Below are 19,038 nucleotides of genomic sequence, written 5' to 3'. Positions count from 1 at the left end.
ACTTATGAAGCTTAGTTTGGCCAGAGATAAAATTCTGGGACAAGGCCCAGCTCCTATCTCCTGGACTATGTGCTCAAATTCTGGGGAACTGGTACTGGACTCCAACTTTGTTCTTGGGCTCTTCAAGATTAGGAACTCACTGTGCTGGTAGGGGTGTCAAGGTACTTCTAGACTTCTGGTCACCACACTTCAACAGGTGGCATCAGCCAAAGTGTTTTGTACAAGAGTAGCATCAGGATCCATACTCATTTGCACATGCCAGCAGCAGCTGTTTGGCAAGGTGTGTGCTAGTCCACTACAGCAAGGTGCTAGCAGTGCTGGAGTGCCAGTCTTTGTGCAGATGTTCATAGTAGCAGCAGAGGCGGCATGGCTTGATGGTATGCATGGTGACTGTGCATACAGTCACACTAGTGGTGGTGTTAGCATGGGTGTGGGATGTTGGCATGTGCAGGTCTGTGTGCACCTTCCTTGCATGTTCATGCCTGGCTAATTTTTGTATTTTTAGTAGAGACAGGGTTTCACCATGATGGCCAGGCTGGCCTCCAACTCCTGACCTCAAGTGATCTGCCAGCCTCAGCCTCCCAAAGTGTTGGGATTGTACAGGCATGAGCCACCACTCCTGGCCAACTTGGCCATAATTATTATCCCTATTTTACAGGGAAAACACAGGTAACTAGGGGTAGAGAAACTTTCCCCAAATCATATTGCTAAGCTGTGGTTCAGCCGGGATTTAAACTGTGGCAGTCTGGCTCCAGATTCACTCTTAAGATTTTGAGGCATGCTGGAATTCATTTGTGGCTCCTTTCCCTCCTTTCAGCTTCCAAACACAATCGTCTGTTTTTGGGATATTCAAGGGTGCCATTTGAAAGCACCAAGGTATGATTTCTCCCATCCTATATGCTGCCCACTCACAGTGTGGTCATCCACCTTGCCCAGGGTTGGGAGATGAAGGAACATGGTCTTTCTTGGCACATACTGTTCAGATGCTTTTTCCAAAGGATACAAAAGTCTTTATCTCACCCTATTTTTGACAAAGGGAGTGGTTGAGGTGGTTATGGATGGGGTGTTTCTTCTGTCATGCTACTCCAGCTAGGATGATTTGTTGAATGTCTTCCTAACAGTCTGTAGAGCAAAAGGAGTGAAAGAGTTGGGGTTTGTGATTGATATGGGTAGAATAAATGGGGATGAGGCAAGAAGGCAAGATTTGTATTCACACAGGGGACTGCCTTTCGGATGCCTCAGAGTGGAGGCTATTAATCAGAACCACTAGGGCCCCAGGGACATGCAGCCTGGGGAGTAAAAGCATACTCCGAGGCCTCTGTTCAGAGGCCTTGGAAGTAACACCACACATCTACAACCACCTGATCTTTGACAAACCTGACAAAAACAAGCAATGGGGAAAGGATTCCCTATTTAATAAACGGTGTTGGGAAAACTGCCTAACCATATGCAGAAACCTGAAACTGGACCCCTGCCTTACATCTTCTACAAAAATTTAATACAACTCCAGATGTATTAAAGATTTAAACATAAGACCCAACACCATAAAAACCCTAGAAGAAAATCTAGGAAATACCACTGAGGACATAGGCATAGGCAAGGACTTCATGACGAAAACACCAAAAGTAATGGCAACAAAAGCCGAAATAGACAAATGGGACCTAATTAAACTTAAGAGCTTCTGCACAGCAAAAGAAACTATCATTAGAGTGCATTGGCAACAAACAGAATGGGAAAAAATTTTTGCAATCTACCCATCTGACAAAGGGCTAATATCCAGAATCTACAAAGAACTTAAACAAATTTACAAGAAAAAAAGAATAATATCCAGAATCTACAAATAAACAAATTTACAAGGAAAAAAACCAGACAACCCCATCAAAAAGTGGGCAAAGGATATAAGCAGACACTTTTCAAAGAAGACATTTACGAAGTCAACAAACATGAAAAAAAGCTCATCATCACTGGTCATTAGAGAAATGCAAATCGGAACCACACTGAGATACCATCTCACACCAATTAGAATGGCGATCATTAAAAAATCTGGAGACAACAGATGCTGGAGAGGATATAGAGAAATAGGAACGTTTTTATACTGTTAGCAGGAGTGTAAATTAGTTCAACCATTGTGGAAGACAGCATGGCGATTCCTCAAGGATCTGGAAATAGAAATGCCATTTGACCCAGCAATCCCATTACTAGGTATATACCCAAAGGATTGTAAATCATTCTATTATGAAGACACATGCACACATATGTTTATTGTGGCACTGTTTACAATAGCAAAGACTTGAAACCAACCCAAACGCCATCAATGATAGACTGGATAAAGAAAATGTGGCACATATACACCATGGAATACTATGCAGCCATAAAAAACAGATGAGTTCATGTCCTTTGCAGGGACATGGATGAAGTTGGAAGCCATCATTCTCAGCAAACTGACACAAGAACAGAAAACCAAACACAGCATGTTTTCACTTATAAGTGGGTGTTGAACATGAGAACACATGGACACAGGGAGGGGAACATCACACACTGGGGCCTGTTGTGGGGTGGGGGACTAGGGGATGGATAGCGAGGGGTGGGGGTATTGGGGAGGGCTAGCATTAGGAGAAATACCTAATGTAGATGGCGGGGGAATAGATGCAACAGACCACCATAGCATGTATATACCTATGTAAGAAACGTGCACAATCTGCCCATGTACCCCAGAACTTAAAATATAATTTTAGAAAGTTCCAAACTAAAAAAAAAAAAAAAAAAAAAAAAAAGCATATTCTATCACTTTGATTACTGGTGAGATCTGAGGTTACAAAGAAGAAACTGATCAAATAGCTGCTGAACCTTCTTCTAGCTCCACTGACCCCACATATAAGGTTCTCCTAGCTTTGTGGGCTCCTGACGTCACCTCTCCTTATTTCCCCTCCGCACATTTTGCAGTTGGTTAAATGACAAGCTTCTTTCAGCTAAATGCTCTTAACCCAAGGAGATGGTAGCTACCATGGCAGAATACTGTCTTGAAATAAAGGCAGCAGATAAATCCAATTAAGAAAAAAAGCCCGTATACTCACAGAGGACTTGTTCCTCATTTCTGCCAGGGTCCTAAGCAGAAAACAAGCACATATTTCTCTGGTCAGTGTTTACTCAGCATATGTTTTGTCTCTGGAATAGGAGACATAGCATTGAAAAAATCATATGGAATTTCTACATTCCTAAAGTTTAGGGTGTGAGAAGTCTTAAGCAAGCACTACGAGTTAGAATATGATATACTATTCATATAAAACAGATATGATAGGGGAAGTATAGGGTGTATGGGATCCCAAAACAGAAAGATACAGCTCACTTCACCCAGGAGGGTTACTTCATAAGAGGGTAACTTTCCTAGTTCCTAGAAAAATCAACCCCCTTTTTAGGATTTTGTCCTAGGAAAAGGCCATCTTCTAATGAGACATTTTCTGGTCACTAGAACTATCCTTAAATCAACTGAAACTATGACCTTTGGTTTTAAGTAAGACAGTGAGATGATATATCTCAGTTGAAATGCAGTGGCTTGAACTTATGCCAAAATACTAAGTTTGAATTTGTGAGAGTGGGATCGGCTTTTAGTAACGTAATATTTCAGAATATTTGTAGTTACCTGTCAACGGTAACTTAGTTCATAAATCCTAGCTGCTCTACAAGAGTTCAGCATCTGGGACGGATGCCTGTTCCTGTCTGAGGAGGATGTACCCTGCTTCATGTCACTGTTCTCAGAGCTGATTGGAACTGTCAGTGAACATGCTGAACTTTTCCCAGCCAGGCAAGTTGACCCATGACTCCTCTGTGGACCTGCTGTGCTGGGATGCCGAACGTTCTTCCCTCTGAGCAGCTACATCCTACTGGGAGCCACAAGAGATGACATCAAGCTTGCTGCTGCTTTGTTCTAAACTGGTGAGTCTGTTTCTTTCTGTATAAAAGACACCTAGATAGACGAAGAAAAGAACCTGCCATTAGCTCTACTTTTGGTATCAGGAAATGGCTCTTTATCTGGAGTTAAGTGGGAATCCAGGCAGAATTCCTGTGGGAAGTAAGAGTTAATGGAGATCTGAAGGATGGGTAAGAGCCTGGTTGAAGTACACAAGGAATTGTTCTAAGAAGAAACGTCTTATATGAAGACTCAGCTCTCTGAAGCATAGAGACCACAAGACATATAAGGTACTTGACAGGGTTGGGGCAGGCTGAGGAGGTGAGGCTTGTAAGTTCACGTTAAAGAATTTAAAGTGTGTTCTGAGGTCAAGGGGAAGTCAGTGAAGGGTGTGAAGCAGAAAAAAAAAAAGACATGTTTGGGTTTGCTTCTTGAAGAAATATTATTCTGGCTACAGCATGGAGAAGGAATGGAAAAGGGACAAAACCCAAGGAAAGAAGACCAGTTTGACAGCTGTGGCTACAGCTCAGGAAAAGAGGGCAGCAACTTCGACCAGGGTGGGAGCAGAAAGATACAAAAAAGTAGACATATTCAAGAGGTTTGAGAAGCCAGAATGATGATGATAAATTTAAAATAGATGGCAAAGGGCCAGGCATAATGGCTCATGCCTGTAATCCCAGTACTTTGGGAGGCTGAGGCAGGTGAACCACCAGAGAAATCCGGCCAACATGGTAAAGCCCTGTCTCTATAAATATACAAAATTAGCCAGGTGTGGTGGTATATGCCTGTAATCCCAGCTACTTGGGAGGCTGAGGCAGGAGAATCACTTGAATCTAGGGGGCAGAGGTTGCAGTGAGCCGAGATCATGCCACTTCATTCCAGCCTGGGCAACAAGAGTGAGACTCCATCTCAAAAAAAAAAAAAAAAGTAGACGGTAAAGGACAGAAAATTAAGATGACTCCTAGGTGCCTGGTTAGAGCACCTGCAGGAAGGAAGGGGTCATGTATTGTGTGACACGGACTGAATGTTGGTGTCCCCCCAAATTCCTGGTTTGAAGCTCTAGTCCCTGTTGTGATGATATTAGGAGGTGGAACTTTAGATAAGGTCCTGAGGGCAGACATGGTGAGATTAGTGTCCTTATAAGAAGAGTAAACAGAGCTTGTTCTTTCCACCATGAGAGGATATAGCAAGAAGGTAGACATCTCCACACAAGAAAGAGGGTTCTTACCAGACGCTGAATCTGCCAGCATCTTGATCATGGACTTTGCAGACTCCAGAACTGTGAGAATTAAATGCCTGTTGTTCAAGCCACCCACTTTATGCTATTTTGTTATGCAGCCTGAGCTAAGGCACTGTGGCAGGGAAGAGGAGGTAGAACAAACCAATTTCAGATACGAGCAGGTGCAACTGCGGGGCTGCCGGATGTCTCAGTGGTTGAATAGACAGCAGAGATCATATGAGAAGTCCAGGCTAAAGATACAGACTTAGGGGCCACAGTCCTATGAAGGAATGTTCAGCCACAGGCATATATAAGGTGGCCAGGGTGATGGGCAAGGGTGAGAAGACAAGGGGAAGATGCTTGGAGGCATCAACACTGACAGCAGCAGAGACTTAGCTCTGTCCACAATGATGCTCACAGTTCCTGTGGTCCAGAGTGGGGAAGAGTCCAGAGGTCATATACTGAGTCATAGGCAGGTGATCCTAGGACATAATTCTGCACCTGACAACAACTTTTGTTCCTGGCCTAATAACAGTAGGGCTAGAAGGAGCTGACATCTATGAAAAACCCTGCATTAGATCAGTGAAGTCTCATGTCTACAACATATAGATTTAAAAATTATCTGTAACTATAAAGCATTATACTCATAATAATTCTCATGTGACTCTAGCTATTATTCTCCCCCATCTTAAAGGTGAAAGAATTTAAGTTCAGAAAAGTTACTTGGCTTATCCCAGGTAATTCAGGGATGATGGCAGAGGCTGAAATCCTTCCTCGTCCTCCAATTCAGGTTCACTCCTCTGTCCCAATCCTCTTAAGTTCCTATTTATTGCAGCTTTACGTTTATGTTAATTTATTCTCTTCTCAACCTGTGGAACCTCTCCATGAAAACAAGTAAGAAAAAGCCACTTTGGCTGAAGAGGTGGAAAAATACAGAAGGAGAGAATTCCTCTGAGACCTAAGATACCCTGCCCTTCCCCCTGAGCCTCTCAGCTGTTGCCGAGTCCTGGAGAAAGTCGGGCATCTGAACACAGGCCTGGTTGTCTCTGCTCGGGCCCTGTGTTCTCATTCCTGCCACACCATCATGGATAATGAAAGTCGACTGGCTGCCCGGGTTTCCTTTCTCTCTGCCAACGTCATTTCCATTTGCTGGGTCTCATGCCTTTTTAGCACAGAGTTGTGTTTGGGCTCTAATTTGCCAGGCAGTGATAAATTCCAAGAAAAACCACTCTTATTGAATTATTTTTGGAATGTTATGCAAACAGCTCTAAATTGTAGAGTGGCAGCCAACTCCACTCTAAGATCTAGCTTTGACTTCATGTTAATTCAAGTAGAGGAGAGAAAGAAAGAAACAAGAACTCAAAATGCTGAGATGCCACCTTTCGTTCTCAAGAACTTTTTAAGGTCTACTCCTTTGACACAAGCGTCGAAGCTCCATTTCAGAGCTTAGGCAGTGAAGATCACACTCCCGGACCAGAATAAACAGGGGGAAAACCTCCGTGTTCAGTTCCCTAGCAGAAGAAAGACTGAACCGAGTTGAAAGCCCACTGAATCAGCACACAGGGCAAAGCTATGATCTCCTCTTTAGGAAAGAATCAAGCAAGACTTCTTTCCTTGAGTTCCGGCCTTACTTGAAGATGTCTTGTTCCAGGAGACTTTTAAAAAGGAAAATCAAGTAGCAATAGCCATTTTCCACCCCTGTGCCCTCTATCACCAGCTCTAAGAAATAGCTTAGTTTAGAACCAAGCTCTAATTCCAGTAGAGCCAATACATTTCTGATTCCAGGAGTGAATAACTGTCATTTCTCTATTTCCACATTTTTGCAGTCAAAGCCCCTCTTTTTGTCTTGTTTATTTGATGGAACATTCCGTTCTCCACTCCCTGTCCATTTTAGAACTTGCTAAGCTAGTAAGTAGGATGGATACCTGGAGGTGCTGAGAACTCATCGCCACCATCAGGGCAGTTGCATGAGACTGAAGCCAGGACAGGAGTGGGGAGAGTTGAGAGGTGGAGTGGGGAGAGTTGAGAGGTGGAGTGGGGAGAGTTGAGAGGTGGAGTGGACAGAATCCTGGGCTCATCATCCCAGTGCCTGCTTCAGCCCTCGCCTGAGCCAGATCTGCCTCCAGGCTCTATAAATACAAGGAGGAGTAAAAGCAAGAATCTTCACTACTAAGCTTTCCCAGTCTCAATTTCTTCATTTGAAAAAGGGAAAGGACGGCATGCAGAGCCTTTAACTGTGTTCTGTAGAGTCTGGAATTCCAAAAGTCGTTAAAAATGCCATTGCCGGCCGAGCACAGTGGCTCACACCTGTAATCTCAGCACTTTGGGAGGCCGAAGTGGGCAGATCATGAGGTCAAGAAATTGAGACCATCCCGGCCAACATAGTAAAACCCTGTCTCCACTAAAATACAAAAATTAGCTGGGCATGTTGGCATGTGCCTGTAGTCCCAGCTACTTGGGAGGCTGAGGCAGGAGAATTGCTTGAACCTGGGAGGCAGAGGGTGCAGTAAGCCGAGATCGTGCCACTGCACTCCAGCATGGCACCTGGCGACAGAGTGAGACTCTGTCTCAAAAAAAAAAAAAAAAAAAAAAGCCATTGTTTGCATAAGTATCTGACTATACACAACAGAATTTGCAAAGAAGAGGGACTGAAATTCCTGAATTAAAATGTTTATCACAATAACACCAGTGGCCCCCTATTGTCTGAAGATTCCGATCAAAATTGCTCACCCTGGCTCCCCAGCTGTCCCTGTTTACATTGTCAGACTTACACCTTGACATTCCCCATCCTCTGGCCAAACCCAGCCCTGCACTATTCTCCACTTTCCTCAGTGCTGTCCCTGCAGTCCTTGCAATCACAGTGTCTCCTTTTCATGGAACGCCCCTCCACCCAACCCCCACCTCACCAAGTTATACCTCCCCATCCTGCAAAGTCCCATTCAAGATCTGCCTTCTCCAGAAGTCCTCCCTCAACTCCCTGTCCCCTGTTCTGCTTCTAAGGACAAGCTCCCGTTTCTGAATCCCCAAAGCCCTTTATCTGAACCTGACTTACGTGACTGAATCAAGATCCCTTTATGTCTCACTTCAGATTCCCTTTGCTCAGATGCTTCAGGAAACTCATGGCCCCTGGTTCTGTCCTAGTTGCCGCTGAGGCCAGCAGCACTGGTGGACTCTGGCCAACTGCGCAGGGTCACAACCTGGCGGTGCCTTTTTGCATGCTCTTGCTCTGAACCTCTTGCATCCTGACTTGGCATATTCCTGCTGCTACTGAGAAATTGGAGCCAGAGGAATATACATGGTGCTCAGTGAGCATGCATGTTCCCCTCACACATACCATGCACACACACATACATGCACACACACATGCACACACATTCACGCACATACATGCACACACACATGCACACACGCACACACATTCACATGCATGCACACACACATACATGCATACACACGCACACACATTCACACATGCACAAACACATACATAAACACACATGCACACACATACACACATTTGCACACACGCACGCACACATGCACACACATGCATACACATGCACACACATTCACACACACATGCACACACATACATGCATACACGGATGCACACACATACATGCACACACATTCACACACAGGCACACACATACATGCATACACACATGCACACATACATGCACACACATTCACACACATGCACACACACATACATGCATGCACACACATACACACATTCACACACACACACATGCACACGCACATACATGCACACACACAAGCACACACACACACATGCATCCACACACACACATATGTACAAGTAGTTAAGGGAAGTCAATGCTCCCTAGATGGAAGCTTTTGTCAGTGGGACACAGGAGCCAGGAAATAATTTCTTCTCTGTTCTCTTTCCCTCAGGAAGAGGGTCTATTAGACTGATCAGTTATTTATACTTCTTATCATGGTGTCCAGCTCAGGAAACCTTTTCTCCTTTTCGTTTTCATTTCTCCTTTCCTTGGTTTGCATTACCCAACAAAGAAGGAGCACAACAGTTTTGGCATCTAGTTCTGATTTTTGAGACACTCAAACCCATCACTTTTTATTTCGTATCACAGTTGCTTATGCATGTATCTTGTTCCACCTGACTAGACTACATAATTATTATGAGATTCCATATCTGCACTACAATCTAACATAATGCTAGTGGTCTGTGGAATGAATTAATGACAAGAGGTGTTGGAAAATATAGTGTCAACAGGGACCTGAAGACCCTAAACTGACACTCTCCACACAGACGGATGAGAGGGGAGTGTGTTCTTACATGATGACTTCTGTTCTCAAGCCAATGACTGGTTATTCTGTTGGATGTACCAGAGCACAATTCAACCAAAGGATGGCTTCTTTCTTATGCCAGTACAATAGTGTGCACAATGAGGCAGAATATAGAAAATTATTAGGCCAGACTCCTTATATAGAACAGAAGGCAGCAAGACACCGTGGAGCAGAACATAGGGAAAATAAGAGGAGAGAATTCCCTTAGAGGCAAAGAAACTGATGATCTGATACTTTTCACAATATTTGCAAAGGAAAAAGGCAAATTCACAATGGGGCTAAAGAACCATCTCAAGAGAGATCTTATTAGAAGTGAAAGAGTATGGGGATGTTCCCAACTGAAGTCTGCTGGAAGGAAAGGAGACCATTGTCCCAAGGGCAGAGCTCACCCCGCATGAACTGAAGGTTCCTTTCAGCACTACCCCACCACCTCTAATTTAATCTTTTTTGCATCCTGTTTCCTTAGAGTTGCAACCTTGGTGTGTAGCCTTGAAGCCACTGTGTCTGTGCTTGTATCCAGGCCAACAAGGACATGACCATGGCAGTGGAAAGGCACCCCTCAGTCTGCTTTAGGGCAGTTTTTAACAAAGGCACCTGCGGAAGGAACTGAAACAATACTCATCCATAATTGGGCAGCTCAGAAGCTCTAGTTCCTCCTCAGCCCTGTATTTGGAAGCAGGACTGTGCACTTTGGACTGTGTCCCGGGAGTTCTTGGACCTCAAAAGAGTAACACTAGTCCTCTTGCTAATGAGGACTTGATCAGCTAATTGCAAATGAAAAAATGAGACCACATTCATAGGGGATGAGGTAGTTCCTTCTGGTCATTCCAGGACTCACTGAGCCTGTCTGCACTAAGAACACTTTGTTGACTAAAACCTTTCTAGGGTACCAGGTGTAGCCATGGCTTATTGGAAAGTGTGACCTATGCAAAGAAAAACCAAACAGGAGATGGGCAGAGGAGAAGAGATGAGTAATTGCACCTGTCAGAAAATGAGGATGATGGTTAAGGATACACGCACGGAAGCTCTGAGTTTTGTGGAGAAAAACACCAGGGCAAATACAAGGAATTATTTGCCCTTAATCTCCCCTGGAAAAGGTGGAGTTGATCACTGGGGCCTGGTGGCCTGTATGGCCTTCCAGTCCACACTATTAAAAGTAACTGCTCACACTCAGTGGTTAGCACAGGCATTACACAACCCCAGCCCTGCTGCCCGCCCTGCAGATAGATACCGGCAGCTCTAATTTTGCAAAATGCTATTTGTAAAACAACCAAATCATCCTACATTGCCCCCTTTGCAGTCTAGAGGAAGGAACTGGTCACCTCACCAACCTTTGGCACCAAAGTGCTTCACTGCGGATGTCTTTTTTTCTGCTGTCATACCATCCTGATTAAGATTAATTGTCCCAGTCGAAGTGAGTCACTCAGAAAAGATGGGAAGGGTGGAGGAAAAAGGGCAGTTTGCTGCTGCTTCTTTTTTCTATTATTTTTTTCTACTTCAATGTTTGTTCTGAAAGATCCAGAAGAACACAGGAGTGGAGCAAAGGAATTTAAAGTGTGGAACATGTAATAAAGGAGATCAAGTGAAAAAGCTATTATAGGCTCCATGTTTATCTTCAGCTCAGTGACTTGCAGAGGAGCCGGCACTTGGCTAAGGAGTCCAGAGGGTGTGACTGCTCCCTGCCAGTTGGAGGGCCTTGACCTGAACTCTCAAAAATTCAGCTGACCTTGTCCAGCCCCAGCTTCTCTAAAAACAGGGCTGGGACATCTCCTCTTAGACACAGATACACTCCAGATGTATATATTGGAACCTCAAAAGTTCATTTTGGGTGGAGAAATCATACACAATCAAGGGAGAAACTGAGTAAGAAAAGGAAAATATATAACCACTAAACTCAAAGCTGTACCAAAGAGGAAAGAGATATTATTTACAGAACAGCTTTCACTTGCCAGGCATTAGTGCAAAAGTTGATTTCTTTCTGAGCTACTTCTCCAGAGCTCAGATTTGTACAACCTCTCTGAGTCTATCCCTCCGTCTCTGAGAGGCTTACATTGCCTGGCAAGCAGCTCAGACTCCTTTTTTGATGGAGTGGGCCTGTCTGAAGCAACTCAGGCTATTTTGGAAACAGTTACAGAATACTTATAGAGGCCTTATTCAAAAACTCATGACCACTACTCTCATTCCAAACTGAAAACATCTATCATCTGTGCTTTTTTCCCCACTGTATTACCTTAACAAAAAGAAGAAAGGTTTGGCAAGGAAAGAAGTATGTGGCTTTGCTGATTCTTTGCATTCAATAGAAATCAAATTGTCATGACTTGTTAGGAAGAGAATTGGGCAGGCTGTCAGGAGACTGAAGCATACAACGTCCAGCCCAGAACATGGCATGCACAGTATTCATTGGCTAGTGAATGAATAGATGAATGAATTAACTTGAGTATGAATTTTAGCCCATCAACTAACCAGTTGTGTGCCCTTAGATAAAGTACTTCTATTTTCTGGACCTCAGAGATTATCCAGTTCAAGAGAGGAAACCAACCTTAACATCTAGTTCAGATACTCCTCTTACTGTCCCAGCAGCCTGGAGTCTGTATACTCCCGGGCGGGGCGGGGGAGGGGGTTGGGGGGAGGCTGCTGTCTTGACATTTCCTATTTCTGAAAAGACCATTTGGAAACATGCCTGTTCTACATCTACATTTTGGGCTGGATGAACCTTAAACATTCATCTCTCAGTTCTGACTTGAGGCCACCCAACTGCTTAACTGAAACTTTCTCTGGGTTCCAGTGCTCCAAATCCAGAAGCTTCAATATCTGCTTTCACCAAATACAAGTGGTTGGCAGATAAGCCTGCAGTAACTCATCACCCAAACAGTAACTCATCTGTACTCCCTCCACCCAAGCTCTACACAGACAAGACGCCACAAATGGATGGTGATTTGAATTCATTGCCTCCTTGGGAAATCTCTTTGAGGGGAGTATCTGGCTACATCCTTAAGTTACAAATAAGATACTTCTTATTCCCAAACAAGTAGCCAAGGAATATTACCATAATTCTGCCTTCCCCAGTATTTGATACCCTTATATAGTTATTCTTCTAAATTAATCAAGGTTTATTGATATTCAACCTCTCTCTCTCTCTAGTTCTCTTTCTCAAAGAGTTGGAAGGATTATCAGCCACATGAACATAAGTCAATGCAATCTTGGCCAAATTTAGGTCAAAGGACAGGATGCAGACAACACTGGGGAATCAGAAGGTTGAGCAGAGCTAGACAGCTTCAGTCTTCCATTGGCCCATGATGCTTGCTCTCATAGTCCCTATCTCTTCCCTGTGTTCCACACTTGCTTAAGTAGAGAATATCAGACCAAGAAATCTCAGGATCCATTCTGGCTCTACTTTCCTCTTTTCAGGGATCAGAAAGCCGAGACTCAGAGAGGTTAAGGTTGCCTGTCAAAGTCACAAAGCCAGCAGAGCCCAGCCACGTTTCGCAAACATGTCCGACATCTCTTCCACTACCACTCAGGACACATTAAGTCACCTCAATTTCCCACAGGACCATTAGGCTTCTATTTGCAGATGGAACAATTCTAGCAACAATCTTTGTTAGTGATCAATTCAAGCTTCCCTGAAATGGAAAACAGGGAAATGCTGGGGCAAGAAGGATAACCAAGGAATTTACAGAGAAATAAAAGCCCCAGAAGAGAAGCCATCATGACCTAATTGTGACCCTATAAGCCCAGGGCATGATGGACATTTTGCTTTGTTTTACTGCCTTTTTTTCTTTTTTTTTCCACTTGCTCTTCTCATTTGTATCCTCACTTAGTTTTGCAATGGGAAAGAGAAGGTCAAGGATCTGGAAAGACAAGGAAGGTATTTTATTGGCCAGAAATTGGCAAGACTTCATATTCCTGCTTTATCAGTATGCCTGGCCCATTGACCGGAGATGGGTCTCACCTCCTGGCTCCTTTTGGGCCCTGTAAGTTCACGCTTTTTAATTTTTATAGAGCAGTTTATGGGCTGCAAAAAGGGGAAGCTGAGGGAATCTGTTGTCAGGGGCTGCATTGAGCAATGAGCCATCTTCTCTGTCTTCTTTTTCTTTCCTCCCTCTGGGAGCCTTGTAAATGAGCATTTAGGCTTTCTGAGGGAGACAGAAAAGGGCTTTTGGGGAGCAAGCCATGAAAGAACAGATGGGTTATGAAGGGACCTTAGGAAAATCTGAGACACCGTCTATCTCTGGTCAGCTTGGTTATTTGTGGGGCAGGAGAAGATTTCAGCAGATCATTCTCAAAATCTGCTCTGAACTATCCAGCCTGTGAGGAAAAGAGGAACGTGTGACCTGATGATTTAAGCTAGAATTGTCAACTTTTTTTAGGAACTGACATTTTGAAAAAAGTGATTTGGGGGCAGTGTGGTAGGATCTAAAGAACTCAAAGCTTTAGAATCCTCCGACTCTCTAAAACTCCTCTGGACCACCATGCTCTGCACTCAGCATCTCCACAGTAGCCGTACAGTCACTTAAAGACGGTAACTGACAGAGACCAACCACAACATGGCAGGCAAAGAATCAAAGCTATACTTGAGAAAAATGTTACCTGTAAGCCAGTTGGTTAAGGGTCAAGGTAAGTTGCTATAATTTTATTTGTCAATAGAGTGAAGCTTGAAAGATGAATTAGATTTTTTTAAATGTCCTACTGTTTTAAAGCTTGGGAATTCAATGAAAATGTAGGTTAGAAAAATTGGGGAATCATCACCATCACCATCATCGCTATCAACACCATCTTCATCACCATCCACCTCTTAGTGAGCACTGATTAAAAGCTTGTTGGATACTGGGCCTCTTTTGAGTGCTTTACATACCTTATCTCTGTCCTCACATCACCCTTCATGAGACAGGACTGCTATTAGCCATCTCTTATAGGTCAGGAGAATGGGAAGAATTTTTCCTCATACTCAAAAAAGGGGGGGTAAAGAGAAGAAAACTCAACTTTTTCCGAGGTCTAACTTTACCCTCTGCAAGTTAGAATGCAAATGCTGAGAAGATTTCAGCTTCTATTCAGAATTCCCAATTTTTCCTTCCTCTCGAAGAATAAATGAATTAATGTTAACATATGGAAACTCAAAAGGAAGCGAGAAGAAGAAAGTGGCTTTTAGAAAAAAAAAAAAATAGACTGGTTTCTGCAGTAAATTTGAGAAGATCCCGACTGGAATGATTTGAACCCTTGCTCGTGCTCCTATATTGGGATGTCTTTGCTTGTCTAGCTTCAGAAGACTTCCAGAAAAGTCCCTGCCTATTCATGGAACGCTCTATGCTATCCCACCTTCACATACCTGGGATTAGGAAGGTGTTCTCTTGAGTGAAACTCAGTGCACTTGAACCGTCTGTGGGTGGTAGAGTGGAAGGGAAGCTGGCCTCACAGGCAAGGTTTTGGGTCTTCTGCAAAATGCTGCCAACAGCAACTGTTCACTTAGCCTAACAAGGTCCAGGAGTGGTGATACTGAGTCTTTGCTCTTTACTGTACCTTGAGTTGTATTACTATAGGCCTGTTGAGTTTCCCTGGTAAGCACCCCACACCAGAGGGATGGTAGTTATGTTGTTCCATGCCTGAGGAAGGTGAGAAGGGAGAAAAAAAAAATTACTGTAAAAGCAAACTAGAAAACATTAGAACTGGGGAAATTCTACAAGGGAAACACAAAATATGATTAAATCAATTTAGATTCTTCTGGGAAGAGGTGTATGTGAGGGGGTAGATGTGGATGCTAATAAACAGTGTGTTCTAGAAGTTTCCAAAGGAGCAGAAACCAGACTCCTTCCCAGGGCTGGGGTGATATATTTAGAGAGGTAACACCCTGCAATTGTCACAGGCCACCCTGTGATTTTCACAGCAAGGCGTAGTGCCAGAATCCATGGATTTTCAAATCGATCATCAAATCCTCTGAATTATCAAGCATTTTATTTGCCTTTAGAGTAGACCCGCTTTATATACCATAAACATTTCATTCAAGCATTAAGTCGTGGGCTCTGCGTCTCGTTTACTTCGCCCTGCTCCTGCAAAGGCAGCTGACTTACTGTCCACTTTCTTTGACTGAGCCTAGTGCAGTTAAGATAGGATCTCCAGTTGCTTAGGGCTGACAGGGCTGACAACATCTTTTTATATATCATTTACCCTTTAATTCTTGCTGAGGTTTGAATGCAGATGCTCTGATGATGTAGGCAGAATAATGTCCTCAGAGACGTCCATGGCTTTATGTCTAAACCTGTGGCTGTTACCTCACACATCAAAACCACTTTGTAGGTGTGTTTAAGGAGCTCGAGATAAAGAGGAGTATCCTAGATTATCCAGAGGGACCCAGTGTAATCACAAAAATCCCTAAAAGATGGAAAAGTAAGGCAGAAGAGACAGAGAAGGTGATACGATGATTTTTTCACAGAGGTCAAGCTTCACCTCCTTGGGGAAGCCTATTTTTTGTCTTCCCTTGTGAAATCAGCTGTCTTCATTGTAGCCTCTCTTTGTATCATCTACCACAATCACCACCACAACCGTGGGATGAGTGTGTGTGATTATTCTATTAATGTCTGTGTCCTTCACTAACTCATGAAAGCAGGGACTGAGCCAGATTTTGCTTCCTTCTGAATTTCCAGCACACAGCAGGCACTCAATAAATATTTGTTGTATAAATGAGCAAATGAAAGGGTGAGCAGAATCTAACCCCGTTATGGTTCTGAGTATTCTTTAGTGTGGGTGGAAACACAGCAGTCGATGAGGCACCCCACTGACAGGCTCTTTGCTTCTCGTTTTGGTATCTTCCTCAGACCAGAATATTTATCTTTACATATGGTCTTAATACATTTCTGCTGAGAGAGCAGCAGTATCTGTGACTCCAATCACTGGCTCCAGGAGTTTGCAGGGATGGAAGTTTTCCTTTTTCTGTTATGATTTGTATTCAGATTATTCTGATTTAACTCTTGACGCAGCAGCCCCACCAGTGTACAATGGTCTCTGTTGTTAGATTGGAGATCTCCCACTGCTTTCCTCTTCTCTGAGTGTGAAAGACTATCCACTTATTCAAAGGCTGAGATCCAGAGCCCTGTTTTGCCATACCCCAGAGGTATCCCATTTTCAAATCATCAGAACCAACTGTATTAAAAATCACTTCAACCTTAATGCACCCCTGCATTTATTTTTAAAGGAAGTAGTGAGCAAAGTTACAAAAAAAAAATAAAAGAGACCAGTAAATACTAAAACGGCAGCTACACTTGATCCAGACAGTTACTGCATACCCACCATGAGTAAAACCCTGAAATTAGGTTGGGAGGCACTGTCTTTTGTTGGCATCCTCGTATTTCCCTTACGTCTCTGAGCACAAGTTCACTTTGTCCCTCACAACTCGCCTGGGAGACAGACAAGGACGAGGTGTTAATCTCTTTAAGTGCTGAAGTCACAGGTAATTACTCACTCTCTGTTTATCTGGGCGCTTCGTCTTTGTCTTCTTGTATTCCTCATGCTGTCTGACACATAGTAGGCCTGGAGGAGTCTTTTCTGAAGGAACAAATGAGTGCCTGCCTTCTTTCTAAAAGAAGAATTTTTTTTTTTTTTTTTTTTTTTTTTTTTTTTTTTTTTTTTGAGACCGAGTTTTTGCTCGTTACCCAGGCTGGAGTGCAATGGCGCAATCTCGGCTCACCACAATCTCCGCCTCCTGGGTTCAGGCAATTCTCCTGCCTCAGCCTCCTGAGTAGCTGGGATTACAGGCACGCGCCACCATGCCCAGCTAATTTTTTGTATTTTGAGTAGAGACGGGGTTTCACCATGTTGACCAGGATGGTCTCGATCTCTTGACCTCGTGATCCACCCGCCTCGGCCTCCCAAAGTGCTGGGATTACAGGCTTGAGCCACCGCGCCCGGCAAAGAAGAATTTTTAATTGATTTGCCCAACATGACTCAGTAAGCAAAGGGACTTGGATGTGCAGCCTGGTGGCCTAATTCCAAGTTCAGCATTCCTTCCTCTCGGCTGTCCATGAAAGGACTCCTAGGCAGGAAGGGTGAGGGACAGTGGCGACACACACCATATACATGTCAGGTACATGACGGGAAGTTTAACTATAATCAGACGAAGAAAAGTGGCACAGGAAAAAGCAAGCTTTGAGTTTACCCAGTCAAACAGCAGGAAGAATGTAGCTGGACGACAAAGACAAATAATCCATCAGTGATGCCTGGAACCTTCCGCTTGCCCCGGGTATAGCCACACAAACTGGGGAGAGCCCCCGAAACCAAGTGAGCCAGGCACATCCCTGGCACAGCAGCCAGTCCAACTGGGGCATTTTATAGCCCTCAGGATGTTTAAAGAAGCAAAAGACTTGGAGGATATGTATTCCTGCCCCAGTAAAGTTTATTTTATAATATTTAACATTTCTTTATTAAAGGTGAACAGGCAGGATATAAGCTCTATAAACTTTCCAAGAAGACATTGCTAGCATTCCAGGTGGAGAAATCACTGCCCTGTGGGAGGACCAAGGCTTGCCTATTTCACTTTACAGGGGCCACACATGGCATATTTTTCTTACAGGATTCTGATGCGGATGGGTAAGCTTTTGGACATTAAAATTGCAACCGGATTTTTCTTGCTGCCTCATTACTGTGCCATTGAAGGGAGAGACCCATGGTTAATTCTCAGGGTAGGCTTGCCCAAAGCATCCCCTGTATTATGGGCAGGGCCTTGTCTTCAAATCGTACTACAGAAGATGTCAGCCGGGGCCTCCCTGCCCTTCCTCTAAGATTTCAGGGACTGGGGTATGGTGCCAATGGGGGTTGCTGGTCAAGCCTCTTTCTCTTCCCATCTCACTCTATCAGCACCAGGAGCAGCTCACATGTAGGAATGTGGACATCTGAGGGTCCAGACACTCAATTTCTATCCGCATCCCCACAAACAAAGCTCCTTGGTGGAGTGGTCCACCATCCAAAGGAAGAACCCAGGTGAGAGTCCTGTGCAGGCTTAGGAAGCCAGACTGGAACCACGTGGACAGGGAATTCCAGTGTCCCATGAATCCGGCAGGGCATGAGTTCCAGATGCACACACCCACAGACTGAGAACACTCCTAACCCCTCAGCCAGAAAGAAGCTCTCTGAGGTGCTGGGCCCAGGTTCCCCGGATCTGGGCTTGTGCTAATCATATATAGGTAAAGTTGATTTAAACTCCCCACAAAGCCCCAAGCTCCCCGTGTAACACCTGTCACTGTGTTGGGGCTCACATATTCATGGTCTTTGCCCCTCACTCACCTCTGGCTGTGTACTACTTGTTGCACTCCACACCAAACCAAACTTGAAATGTCACCACTTCACAGTTTCTTAGCAAAAAATATTCTCATTCCCAGCATTTTATTTTTAGTTCATGCTACTGAAGACTTGGATGTTGAAAAGCTCTTTTTATCTCTGCATCCTTCTCTCTCCAAGGAGCAAAGCAAATCCCATTTCTATTGTTATAGCAAGAGTCTAGAAACCATCTTTTAGGGCCTGAACTTTTTGTTGGGATCTTACCCTCCAAATAGAATGGTTTTCCAAAGCCTTAAGAGAGATTTGGGGAAGCAAA

Source organism: Saimiri boliviensis, chromosome 5 (assembly GCF_048565385.1).
Source record: "Saimiri boliviensis isolate mSaiBol1 chromosome 5, mSaiBol1.pri, whole genome shotgun sequence".
NCBI classification, from domain to species: domain Eukaryota; kingdom Metazoa; phylum Chordata; class Mammalia; order Primates; family Cebidae; genus Saimiri; species Saimiri boliviensis.
Note: the sequence above shows the minus strand (reverse complement) of the source record.